A 14,206-nucleotide genomic window follows, 5' to 3' on the forward strand; every position below is an offset into this window, starting at 1 on the left:
TTCTCACTGCAGTCCGCTATGGGTGTCGTTCTTTTTCACGCTTCTGCATAGCAGGACGCAGAATAGTGACGTTTGTCCAGTATCGGTGACGTACAGGTCGGATAAATGCGACCCGGCCGTACAGACACAGGTCGCATTTGAAAAGATTAGTATCGGATTCAGGACCACATTTCCAAGTGGCCTGGGTCGCGTTTGAAAAAATCTGATCTGTGTTGTTCAGACTGTCATAAAAAGATCAGATAAAGGTCGTATATGGGCAAAAAAAAACGGATTTGGGTCACTTCAGGTTGCAGTGTGAACGTAGCCTAAAAGTTCCACGACACCGAACCTCGAGGACCAGAATTGAGGACCCCTGCAGTGAGCTATATACAAAGGGGGTGAAAGTAAGCCGGTACGGTACGGTACTGCGTACCACTGCTGACTCTTTAAAGCTATAGCTACCGGTTATCCTGTTCAGAAACACTTCTGAACCCTCCCATACCCCTCGATGTTCCATGGGTATCGTCTCACCCCAGATTCTTTTACTGAATAATGTGGTGTTTCTACTGCAGACTTCTGTAGGAGCAAAAAGACTCATGAAACCATAATTATAATTACCATATTTAATCTAATGGCAGAGAAAGACTTCAGCTCAGTATAGTTCTTTTACACAACAATGCTAACGTCATTTCCGAAGGTCCGAGAGACAGAGAGACAGAGACAGAGAGAGAGAGACAGAGAGAGACAGAGAGAGACAGAGAGAGAAAGAGTGAGACTCAGATCAAGCCTCCTGATCGATTTCCCACAGGATCAAATGTGTTATCCCATTCAGGGGCGTGTACAGCATGATAACAGTCTTTCGTTGATCACATTGCTGGAGAGGACTTATAATGCATATGTGTCCCACCCGACAAGTATGTCAGCCTCTGTCCTCCAGAGTCCGTTTACCTGTGATCTCCATGGTAACCGCAGTCCAGTCTCTGGGGTCACATAATCTCTTACAATCGGTCGTCCCACATGCCAATCATTCTGACACGTTCAAGTAACGCCAGTGTGCATGAACGTTCCTTGTTAGATTCCGCTTGCTGGCTGCATATGCACTTCTAGTGTTTCTGCATCCGGTTAGCTTAGTGGTTAGTTTGGCTGCTCTCACCGTATTCTTTTGAACATGGCTGAGAGTCGCAAGAAGCGAACCGTCTGAGAAGAAGAGGAAGGACTCAGTAGAAAGTAATAAGACCAGAGTGGAGATTTTTTTCATGCAATCCCCCTGAAGAGCGCAAGAGCAAAGTAAGACAGTCTTGCGCATGCTCAGTTATTCAAAAAGGGACTTGGAGAAACTTCCAGAAAAATTGCTGACCCTAGCTTTAAGTGGTATGCAGTACCGATAAGAGGGGGAAGCAGCTGCCTGTTATAAAGCCCTCCTTCATTCAGAAACAGTCTCGGTCTCAGAAAATAGATCCGGTAGCAAGATGCAGTCTGAAACACAACTTAATCTGTTTAGAAATTGCTTTTTTACTCATTCCAGCTGGTTTCTGAAGTATATATGTTGTGTTTTGAAGTCTGAAAGCTCTTGCTTTGCTTCTTTCCCCCTCCCTCGGAGCCAGAGGCAAGCCTTCAAAAGATTTACCGGGGGAAAAAAACAGCAAAATAGTCAAACATATGATAACAATTCAAAGAAAAAACACTTCTTTCTTCAAAATAAAAGACAGGGATACTGTAATTGAAATGTTACCCCAGAGTCAGGGTGAGGAGGGTAATAATGTCTAGCTTTTATCACTGTACAAAAAAATTTTATAAGCGCCAGAACTCTGAAGAGCAATTACGATTCCCCAGACAGCAAAGAAAACACTGTAATGTTTTCATAACTGTGTGTGCGTGTACATACATATCTTATCATCGTTCAGGTGACCAAGTACTCCTCTTACACCAAGCAATAGCTTCTAACAAACTGGGACAGTGGAGGGTGGGTCATTGATTTGCATCTGACTTAGAACGCGCCTATAGGAGGATGGGCCTCCATGTCCTTAAAAACAGCAGCGCTCCAACTGCAGGTTGCTCAAGTGAGAACTACCAGAATTGACAAATACTCCTGGATAGGTGTCGAAATATCTTCAGAAACACTGAACAAAAGACCGGTTACCTCCTATTTAAGCCTGTTTGCTGTTGCGATGACCCGGATAACTGAGAATTTGCTCAAACATTTGTTTAATTGTTGTTTTGCATAATTATGCCTAATGTCACTAATTTGCATTATACAGTAAGTTTATACAGACATCTGTTTGAAGGCAAAAACAGAATTAATTTGCTTATTTGTTTATTTATACACGTGACATTGTGGCTATACAAAACCAGTGTGCAGTAGTATTATTTCTTTCTGTCTTTCTGTATTTAAGACTAGTTGCCTTTAAGTGGCTGTCTGAGCTCCTGGAAGAAAGAATCTGAACGGATTAGAGATTCCCAAAAAGAGACGGCATCCCCAACAACGTTGATGGGGTCGGCCCTTCCTTTCCACTGCCGTGAGAGAACACGGGTTTGAACTGCAGCGCTGAACGCCTGCTTAACTGATTGCGTACCAACAGGCCTCTGAGGCTTGAGGCTGCAAAATTAGTTCTGGGTTGTGCTTTTTAAACTGAAAAATAACTTTAAGTTTAAAGTTAGTGTTGGAACACTGATGGTCCAGAAGCTTGCTCCATTTTATCTGCTTAGCACCGTGCTAAATTGTGCCTCCGCTGCCCCAGGTAAAGCTAAAAGCTAATAGTTTCTTTGTTGAACCGTTCACTCACCATCTTGTGAGTCCATAAATGTTTTATAAGATGGGCATCTTTTGAGAGTTCAGTGGTCCTCAATTTCGGCCCTGCAGTCGTGAAATATCTTGGTAGGGTCAACTCTATTCAAAAATCATTCCCTGAGGGCTAATCAAAGCAGCATTAAGAATAAACTGCCCAAAGGCTTCGGATTTCAAATTAGGAAAATGATTCTTACAACATTTTATTAAAATATTTCACTTTACCTTCTTCTTTGCACAGGTTGTTTTAACACAAATGAATTGTTCTTAATTTGTTTAAAGTAAAAACGATCTCATTCTAAACTCCTCAAAACAAACCATGGTTCTTTTAAATAATCACACTGAACTGTGATTTCACTGCATCACTTTATTTCTAATTGTCTATAGTAGTTCCCCCCCCCTTTTTTACCTAATGGTTTAGTTGAGTGCTACTAGCTTAATTAAAGAGCGTGATGATAGTAATTTAACTGAAAGTGGAAGAATTTTGATAAATTGTTCTATTTGGGGAGATATTCTGTTTATTCTGTATATGTGTGCAGGGCTTGCTGTCTAAGAAAGTCAATGTGCAAATTTGCTCCATCTATTGTACTATAATACCACAGTTTACCAGGCATGTAGTTGTAAAACAAAAATTGACAGAGACTGAGAGCTGTTTGGCTATTCCTGATAATCTGGTGGTGCCCTAATATGGTCATTTTGATTATAATGACTAACTTTGTTAATAAATGCCTTCAGCACTTATTTATATTCCTTCATTGTGAAACCAAAGCTATTTCTAACACAAAAAAAACTGTAAACAAATAGTAAAATGAGAAATATATAGTCTTCCCATTGTCTCTTTAAAATTTCCCTGGGATTGGTAAAGAATTCGTCCTTTTGAACTGATTTTTGACAGATCTGAGACATATTTGAAGCTGAGTTTATTTTTAATATGGTGTAAAGGAACTATGAAACTGCTACATGTGTGGGCAGTTTGGAGATAATAATAAAACAAAAAACAGCAGCTCAAAGGCTTCCTAGTTTTCTGTCTAAGACTAATTTCTTAAAGATTAGCTCTTAAGTTAAAACAGAATGGGAGGGGGGGGGGCATTAATGTATTGTTTATGGAAAGTTTATTCATTTGTTAAAGAAAGCACCAGAACCAGACATCCGAGAGATGACCCAAACAAAACCAGCATACCACCGCTCTCCAGGGACACCATTCAGACCCCTCCCCAACCCTTCCCTATACAGTTAGGGCCAGCCGGGGCAGAGCGCTCAAAGTCACAACTGTGCATATGAAAAAAAAAGGCATTAGGTCCCCACAATTTGTTTTTAAAGAACCTCACAAACACAATGACAGGACGTCCAGACTAACAGAGGAAAAGGGAAGCCCAAGTGAATTTGATCTGCAGCTGTTTCTCTCTTCTTCTCCTCTGCCCTGTCCCTCGGAGGTCACTCTTCCTGCGTAACGTTACAGAGTCAACAACAACTCGCTGCCGTTTCTGCTGCTACAGGGCCACAGGTCCTCCCGGCGGCTCCGTTTCCCTCAGCCTTAACACATGTTTTTGTGTACAGTTTTCTTCAGCTGGTCATCACAGTGCAGACTTAATCATGAGATGTAACGTTTGGGGCTCTCTTGATGCCATCCAGCTGTGCTCTGACTCTTTATTTATTGCGCTGCAGATGGAGACAGAGAGGGGAGGGGAAACTGGGAGGCAGACAGACTCTACCCTTTTTATCTGTTCTGATTTATACATCTGCGTAAGTCGCTGTGTGTCGTGGAGTGCGCCTAACATGCTTGCCTTTTATGGGCGCGCAAATAGGAAAGACTCCTTCAGGAGTTAAAAAGTCCTTGAGTTTTAATGTTGAGCCGCACAGAGTGCACTGAATTTATGACGAAGCCAAACATCTGGAGTCAGGGAACATCTTTACCTCAGCGACGGTTGGTTGCCAAAACCATGTTTTTTTTTTTTCTTTTTTCACACTCTAAAAGTGAAAAACAGACGTAAAACTAACAGGCTTTCCAATAACCTGAATCAGATTTTCATACATGCCTAGTAAAAGTTAGCGGAGCCGAACAGTCCAAGAATGACCTAAGATCACTGAGTACACGGAGATTTCCCTTCTTATTGTTATGGGAACTGCCTCGCCAATGGTGTGTGTGTGTGTGTGTGTGTGTGTGTGTGTGTGTGTGTGTGTGTGTGTGTGTGTGTGTGTGTGTGTGTGTGTGTGTGTGTGTGTGTGTGTGTGTGTGTGTGTTATCCGGAGCATGTGCGTGAGAGCTTCGGAAGACTTATACATGCGCTGCCTTGCCAGAAAATCTGATGAAAACAAACAGTGTCTTTATTATAGTAATGAATATGCTTTGGGAAGCAAACGGTTTAATTTTCCATTAACCCCCCCATCCCCACCCCCTCTGCGCACAAAATACTCATAAAATACCAAGAAAAGCTAAGGGAAACCTGTGACATTTCACTTTGTTGGCACCAAAACACTGCAGTCTTCCACTGCTGCCCGACCCCTGAACCCTCACCTCTGGAAAATCATCGCTCACAATATGAGCTCCAACTCATTCCTATATTTTCTTTTTCCACCAAGCGAGTCATCCGAGTACAACAAAGTTTGACAAACATTTGAGTTGACACCGTCGCATTGAGTTAAGGTCAGGCGGATGATCAGATATGTGCACATAGCGTATACGTGGAGACATTAAAAAAAGAAAAAAAAAAAAGAAGAAAACCGCAGAAGATCTTTTTTGGAAGAACAATGCAAAGACGGCGGCGGCGGCTCACCAGATGCTTTTCTCGTCCCCGTACGTTGAACAGATTTCACATCAAGCCTGGCTCGCTAACCTTTCGATCACTAGTAGAAACGCTTACTCTGGACGTACTTGTAAAGGAAGAAAAAAAAAATCATGCTCGCTTCCTAATAACTTACTCGGATGCAACATGTTTTTTTTTTTAAGCAGCAGCTGAGCAGAGGGGAGTATGAGCACTCCTGTCATGTAGATATTGTAGAACAGGTCTTGTAGCCACAGCACTGAGGTCAGGTGACGCACACCTGAGACAAAGAGCTTAGTGTGCTGCTTCCACCTCACTGATGCACTCACGTGGAGGTGGAGTGCAGCACCGTTATCTTACAGTATATATTTGCATAGCAGAGGTCAGTTACAAGACAAGGCCTTTTGTGTTACTCGCCGCAGTAAAGGCATTCTGGCTGACCGACTTGTAAATATTGCAACCTGCAGGCTAACTCGCCTGCTGACGAGCTACTGCAGGCTTGGTGTCTTATCCAGGTAAACCAAATTTAAAAAAAAAAGCTATTGTCGAATATGGGTAAATGTTTCCATCATTGTATTTCCATGATTCTAAACTTTATTATGAAGATAATATAAAAAAGTGTAGGAGTGACCTTATTTTGTTACCACCATGTTACACAGGGTCTAAAAGTCAGCTTGGGGGAATGTTAAGTTTTGTCAAATCGTTGACGTATGTGCATCCATGTGATGCGCCCCCTGGTTTGTATGGCATATATGCATCGGGATGACATCTTGTTCCACTGTGTCCGGATGGAGTTCTCTACGGTGAGGTCACTGTCTTTTTGTCATTTTTATTTTCTTCCTTTTTAGGGACACACTGACCATATGTGGATTAATATAAAATGCTCTGTGAGGAGCCCCAACAGCTCAAATGCTAATTAGCTCTATTAATTCAATTCAATTCAGTTTTATTTAGATAGCACCAATTCATGAAACATGTCATCTCAAGGCACTTTCCAAAGTTAAATTCAATCAGATTATAAAGATTGCATCAGATTATACAGATTGGTCAAAAAATTAACTTCCTGTCAAAGGAAACCAAGCAGATCGCATCAAGTCTTAAGAAGCAGCATTCACTCCTCCTGAAGGAGCGTAGAGCCACAGGGAGAGCCGTCTGCATTGTCCATGGCTTTGCAGCAATCCCTCATACTGAGCAAGCATGAAGCAACAGCCTGCCTTTGGTTCAGCAAGTGGTGGCAAGTAAATTTTCATTGGTGCAGACAAAGTGTCTGCATATTCTATCATTAGACCAAACAATCTTATTATTGGGTAATTGCTGCCACATTTGTCTAGCACTTCATCTCTGTCAGGCAAAAACCTTGTTTTTATTCCATCCCACATTTTAAGTTAATCAGTTGTGTTGATTAGTCTGCCACATTGGTTTGTAGTTCCACTGATACATATATAAATTGATAAATATATTAAAAAAAATACATCTAACTTTGACCAAACAAAATGATTTACAATTAGAAGAAATACTTCTTTTTCCATTTCATGAATGGTTCCATTTTTGGAGAAATGAGGTTTATGTCTGACTGTGATGTCCACTGATAGCAGTGGCTCCTAAGCGAGCTATGTATGGCATGTCAGAGTTCTGCCATAAAATTTATAGACATGTCCCAAAAAGGCCATAGAAGAAAGCTGGAGAAACACATAACGCTCTCTTATTGCTCATACCGCTCACAACACAGTTGGCAAACTACCAGCTGCAGATATGTTACTGCAGGTTCCACCCTAGCAAATACACTAACTAACTTGCTAAAAGAGCAGAAGGCTAAAAAGGTATTAAGTTCTGGACAATAACAATTTGAAAAGCTACTAACTATGGTATCAAAATTAAAAATGATAATAATTAAGTTTAATACCATTTTCACAGTTGTGACAATCAAACAATAACATTTTAGCAGTAGTTTCATCAATTAGTGCATTAGGTAATTCTTGTTCTAAATAAAAAAACAATTAGAACATGATGTACATGTTTGTCTAAATTTTCTGTATAATTGCTGTGACGCAGTACTGTTCTTAGGCTAACATACTGCGCAATTCTAATACCAACTTATACCTGCAACCGACTAAACGAGACACTTTAGTTGTTATCATGACTATAAAATGAACTTCTCATGTTCAGCTGGTGCCAAACTGAGAAGGTAAATTAGAAAGGTAAGAAGATCTCACAACAATGCCAGTCATGTCATGAGTCATGGTCTCCAGGTTTGAGAGGCGGCTTGGGTATGAGACATAAACAGGTCCGTATGGTTGTTAGAGGGTCAGCTGGCTCAAACATGAAGCCCCGCGGGTCAAATAAAAGTAAGATGCTGTCTGAGGAAGACACCTTTGATCCTCAGTATTCCAAATTACCTAAAAGCAAAGCCATGCTCACTGATGTCTGCTTTACACTACAGCCTCACATACTTATGCCTCACACTGTGGCACAAGCACTTGGGCTGATTCAGTGTTACTCATAGGAACCATGAATTATTTGCAACATAAACATGAACAGAATAACTGTGATGGAATGGACGTTGGTTACTCAAAGGTGTTCCGTTTAAAGCTAAAGCCTGCATTTGTCTATAGAATGGCATCCCTCAGCTCAAAGGTTTGTTTTTTGAAGTATGTGATAGTTCCCTTACCTGTATTAGGCCTTACAACAGGTAGTTTGTTAAAAAGTAATCAACTCCTGAGTGGCGAATTGCTAACAGCTAGTCATATCGACACCGTTTTAATAGATTTTAGCAATTTAAAACAACTCAAACTGTAATTGTATGACACTATATTAACAGAAAGAATTTCTCATCAGGACAACTCCCATTTTACAATGCAAATTTGATGTTGACTAATGCCGTGGGCAGAATTGGTTTACCTGATAATATGTGACCCGTCAGTCTGCTTTAAGCTTGTTGTTGGTAATCCTGCTCAGAAACCCTTTTTGTTTTACTGGATGAAATGGTCCTTCCATCCTGACAGTAGTCAATGCATTATGTATTCAGGAAAATGAGGTAAAAAGATTAGATCTCTGTGAGAGCTGCAGGCCCGGAAAAACCGAACGACCAATCATGTTATTCGGTTTGAATGGAGAGAACCAATCAGATGCCTTCATGTCTTGTCCTGCCCACGTCCCCCTCTGTCCCTCGAGTTCCAGGGGTATGGCCTTATTTATTTGTCCCGTATACCACCCATTCTGACGTAACCACGTAACTCCAATGTGCGTGCACATTCCTTGTCAGTTTCTTCTTGCTGCGCATACGCACTTCTAGTGTTTATGTACCCAGTTAGCTTCGGTGCTAGCCGTTCTTTGTAGCTCCGCTGCTCTCACTGTATACTTTGGTGAGGGTCGCAGGAGGGCGCACTGAAACAGGCGGCAGCATCAATTGTTGGAACTTGGAGCGTAACACTGAAATTTCTTCTGCTGTGAAAACGGAAACAATTCAATTTGAAAACCCTTTTTGTTGGTACTAATATCGTAACGTTTTCTTCAGAGTTGTTGTAGATTGTAATGGGTGTGGACAGGAAGAATCTCCTGTAGTGGTCAGCGTTACTGAGGGGCTGAAGACAAGATGATTGTTTCTACACTATGCCACAAAGCGGCCCACCAGCTCTCTCCACTTGACCATCTCTGGAACACCCCCATACCCAGTTTCCAACGGGTCTCTTTTTTAATAACCATGATCGCAGAGTTGGGTCTCATGGTTAAAAACAGTTTCAGTTTGAGTTGTCTTGAATTCTGAAAATAGTCATGGGAGGGGGTTAAAGTAGCTGTTAACTTTTACTGCTTTGTGGATTTCTTCACTTTTATGCAAACTAACTGTGATATAAAATATAGCTTCTCAAGCTAAGAGATCTATTAAAGAACCTAATTTTAAAAGATTAAGACTAACACCTAAAAAATGCTGTGGGATTTGTTCAGTGACATGTTGCGTAACTATTATTAATGTTTAAGTTAATGGCTGAATTTTTGTTTCTTATTTTGCATTTAATCTCTAAATTAAGCTATGTGCTACAGTACATTTCAAAGACCTATGGAAATACAAGTCTTTATTTTCTTTATTTCACACAAAGCGGGCATTGTGAATTTTAAAGGGGACATATCATGCTGTTCAGTTCTTCCTTTTCACATCGAAATCATTCAGTTGTGCTCTATATAAAGAGGAACTGCAATGCTTTGGTCTGTATTTCTCATCAATTTACCCCCCACATTCCCCTTTTTTACCCCTGTTCTGAGGTGCGTCTGAGAGCAACTCGTTTCGGTGCGGTCACTTTAAATCTGAAGGATGCACCTCACAACCCGCCGCCCTCCAGGAGGGAACCACTCCACCCCCGTCGGCCATGTTTATGGCATGCATGGGGACGGTTTAATGAACAAACAAAGATTTTGACTTTTCCACTTGCAGGTTCAGCATCCTTCAGCTTGGACTACAAAATTGGTCCAAGAAATAAAAATGGCTGATTCATGAAATTGGTAAGCCAGAAGTCCTTGACCTTGTTTAGCAGCTCCACAGCAAATAATGTGAGGTAAATGTATTAGATAACAGATAAGATAAGATAAGATAAGATAAGATAAGATAAGATAAGATAAGAAAACTAAACGGCTTGAAAAATATGACCCAAGCAGAATATAAAGATATCTACACAGCACCTGGACAGACTGCATTCAAATTTTCTGCCCTCCTAGAGACTCCATGTACAGCGAAATGAATTTAAGGGTCACAACGGTGGATTTTGCACAATATGTCCACGTTTAAGTCAGGGCTGATGAAAAAGACTTTCTGACTATCCCACTCAGAATACTGACTTTTTGGGGACTTTTTCTCTTAGATGTGTCCAAATTTAACCTTGGAAATTCCAAATTTTGACTATAAACGGAACACATTGAATCCTGTATTTCTTTCTTTTTTATTGTTAAATAGCATAGCACAGCAAATTGTGGAAGTAGTACTTGGAAAACCTGTTCTGTACTTAATAGAAAAAGCTTAAAACACACTGTTCTTCAGCAGCTTATATTGTTACCAATCTTACACCAACATCTATGGAAACTCAAGCGACAAGAGAGATTGTCAATTTAGTAAACTGAAACTTGTAAGCAAGAAAACATCCCACGCATCACCTGTATCACACACTGTATTTTCCATATTTGCCACAGAGTGAGTTTGTAGGCCTACTGTTACATGCAGAGGATTAAGCACCCCAAACTCTGAAGCAGCTGGGTCGTTTCTTGTCCACTCTCTGAATTTATGTGAGACTGCAGCACAATTTGGAGCAGGCCTATATATAGCCGGATATATACCAGCAGCGTCCACCGCCAGCACCCTGCCTGCAGCCTGAAAGTCACACCGAGACGATTTCGGGAGGGGGAAGTCCTTGAGCTCCTCTGACAATGCGAGGCGTTGCAGTGACAAGTTTGCTGATGAGGTTGGTGACTGGGAAGTCGCACTGCACCGGGAACCCCTTCACGACCCCGTCCCTCGGCTGAAGAAGACTACTTTTCCATGTGTCCTTTAAACGCGCAGCACAAAAGCAACACGCGCTCCGGCGTGTGCAAGCCCGTACATGCAGGCATGAGCAGAATCGTCCACTCGCGCACTGCACACATGCTTCCCATGTGGGAGCACATGAGTTGCAAGGCAGGATTCAAACTGTGCAGAGGGAATGTTTTGCCTTTGTGTTTTTGAAGATTTGACATCAGTCGCTCGTGTCTCAGTGCTGCTCCCTCAGAAACTTTAAAAACGGCGCTGTGGTGTTGAAATTCAGCACTACTGCTATTGTTCTTGATATCAGTTTTCCAAATGGAAAAGCAAGACAGCGAAGCAACTCACCTCAAGCGCTTCACAAATATCCAGGGAGATTATTCATCCACCTCCGGCTCTTGTAAAGTGTCCCCCCCACCCCTCCCTCCCCTCCTGTGTGTCTCTGAGGGTCCCAATTCAAGATCACCAAACAAACAAAAGTATCTGGTGTGCATCTCATGCACAGCAAGTCTGCTGCTCACTGATGCTCTCTAAAGTAAGGAGGGAACATTGCTCACAGCTGCCAGGTTTGCAGCCAATAACGTCAGATTGCTATCCTCTTCTTGGCCAATCGTGTGGCTCTCGTTCTCCAGCCTCTCACTCCTCCTCCTCCGCCTCCTTGTCCTTCTCCTGCTGCTGCTGCTGCTGCGAGTTCACATTGTGGTGGACAAACCCATCAAATTTGAGATGAACCGCTGCAACATTTACAGGTTAATGAGTCGTGCCTTTGTGCCAGAAAATAAGAAAGGGGGAGAAAAGGAGACCGGTTTGGATGTGTTTTCTACTGTCGGGTTTCTTTTTAAAAAGATGATTCATCAAATCCACTTACATTGGTTTAAGTTAAAAAAAAAAAAAGCTTTTCCCTTTCTTAATGCCAGCAGTGACAAATCCCTGCTTCACTAGCTGCCGGCATCAGACAAAAAAAAAAAAAAAGTATGGGATTATATTGAAGATGGGATAATAGGGGATTACTTTCAGAGAAAGCAGAATGATAGAAAGACAGCTCACTGATTCCTCCCGGGATTTCCAAGTCTGTCTTTCATGGAGAGGAAATAAGTCGTGACATAAGCGTAGATCAACTTTGAAATCTTGTTTGGAAGCTGATTTGTCGTGTCACAGATGCTTCATGCAGGTTCCAGAGATGAAGTGTTGCTTCAGCAACCCGCAGGGAAGACTTTGCTCCCTGAAAATCACTACAGACAGATGTTGTCGACACTACATTGACACACTGAGCTTCCCCTGCTGAGCCATTAAAAGTTACACTCTGCTTAACGGTGAAACAGCCTCATATTTATTTAGCCATAAAAGCCTTCAATGATAATGACACGAATGCATCCATGCAAAGTCTGAGATTTCTGTTTTTTTGCCTTTGAGGTAGGAGAGACGGTTTTGTTTCCTACTTTCCGTTTTCGCCCCTGTGTTAATGAATTTAGTCATTTTTCTCAAACAGGAGCAGCATTCCCATTTTACATGACACATTTAAATGAGATTTTAATTGTGGGGGGGGGGGGGTCAATGCATTGCAAATATGAACAATGTGCAACAAATCAAAATGGGAATCAGCTTCGTTTGTCAGGTTTGTGTACGTATACAAGGAATTTGACTCTGGATGGTACAATGCTCACACCATGCTTACCCAAACAATAATAAGACTTGTTGGTTAACCATAAGACTTATAAGGAAGTTGCAGAGAGTCCAGACAAACGAGCGCCTAAATATGCATGTTGAACATCAGAAATAATTTAGTCTAACGAGGAGGTCCCCCTGGAGGCAGCTGCGGCCAGTCTTGCGAGCTGCCTTGTTGCATGTCTGCAATAGTTTTAGGTTAGATCTCTGATCCACGCAAACAGAAAATCTCATAATAGTCAATTTGGTATTTGCATTGAATTCCATGTTAAACTAGGGATTTTAGTAAGCAATATCAGACCAGTCGTTGTCTTCTGCTTAACCGAGACCACGGGTCCAGAAAGGAAACCCAAATATCCTTGTTCCCAGCGACACTCTCAAGCATCCCAAGGCATCCCAAGGCTGGAAGGGACATAAATAGTCCCTCCGGCGGGCTCTGGGCCTGCCCTGTTGTCTCCTCCGAGTGGAAATTGTCTGAGTAGCATTCAAAGACAGATAGGAAACCCTCGTGTGAGACGGAACATAGACAGACGGATGGATGAAGGGAGGCAATACCGGATGACCGAGTGGAAGATTCACAGTAAGGTCGCCCATCGCATGAATAAAGAGACTTACTATTGAAAAAAAAACACGCTGAAATCTTTATTTAAAGGTCTAATTCCTCATTCAATTCGGTTATCCAGGCAGCAGAGTGGGCAGGCGGCCCTCGGGGAGCGACCAGGCAAACGGGCACGCAGCGTTCAGCAAAGCAAGCGAGCAGAGTGCTGCTGCACCAGTCTGTCTGGCCCCGAGCTTTATCAGACTCACAGGAGCGGAAGGGGTTTTATGCCTGTAATATTCAAATAGGGTGCAACTTGTTCCTTTTAGGTACCGTATGTGTAAACAGGGATGCGCTGAAGTCCACAAGTAAGAGCAAAATTGGTGCCGCTTCATTGAAGGTCGTGAGGAGGAATGTTCCTCGCAGTGGATGAGAGCTTACATGAAAAAAAAAGAACATTATAGAAGAGCATGGAGACCCGAGTCACTCAGCTGAAGCCTTGTTGGACTTCAACGCTGATCGATAAGTTTCCAAAAGGGACTCAGAATACGTGGCTGCTGATCACACGCATAAGCGGACTCCATCCATTGCTCCAGAACACATCATGTTTGTTCCACCGCTCTGCACGCGGAGAGCCTGCAGAAGCTGTTGACAGCAACCACCTCAGAGGAGAGGGGAGAGAGAGAGATGGTCCTCATGATGCGAGGTGAGAGGACACCGTGTTCTGGGGAAAAAAAAATCCTGCCCAGAGGAACAAACACATACAATTACTGCCTCTAACGACGTGAAGGTGGAGGTGAGCGGTTCGTGCTCGCAGCGGCCGCGGAACCCAAGGCCGTTTGGAAACTTCTCAGAGACAACGTCGCACAAAGTAACGCCGGGGTCTAACGTCACCCTTGTAGGTCATTTGTGACAGGTGGCTTACGTTAAGGGGGAAAAGGGTGGCAACAAGGCTGAAATAGAAAACGAAACGTGAC

The 14,206-nt window shown here is 42.4% G+C and overlaps 1 protein-coding gene across 1 annotated transcript in view; it reads right to left on the bottom strand.

Annotated features, from left to right (window-relative positions):
• Nucleotides 1-11,434, bottom strand: part of pde4d (phosphodiesterase 4D, cAMP-specific) — a 271,210-nt gene extending 259,776 nt beyond the window's left edge. Inside the window, exon 1 of the mRNA XM_012870008.3 lies at nt 11,375-11,434. The gene's annotated coding sequence lies outside the window, so the exon portion shown is untranslated. The remainder of the gene's footprint in view (nt 1-11,374) is intronic.
• Nucleotides 11,435-14,206: the final 2,772 nt, after the last annotated feature.

The sequence above is a fragment of the Fundulus heteroclitus genome, chromosome 12 (genome assembly GCF_011125445.2).
Source record: "Fundulus heteroclitus isolate FHET01 chromosome 12, MU-UCD_Fhet_4.1, whole genome shotgun sequence".
NCBI lineage: Eukaryota > Metazoa > Chordata > Actinopteri > Cyprinodontiformes > Fundulidae > Fundulus > Fundulus heteroclitus.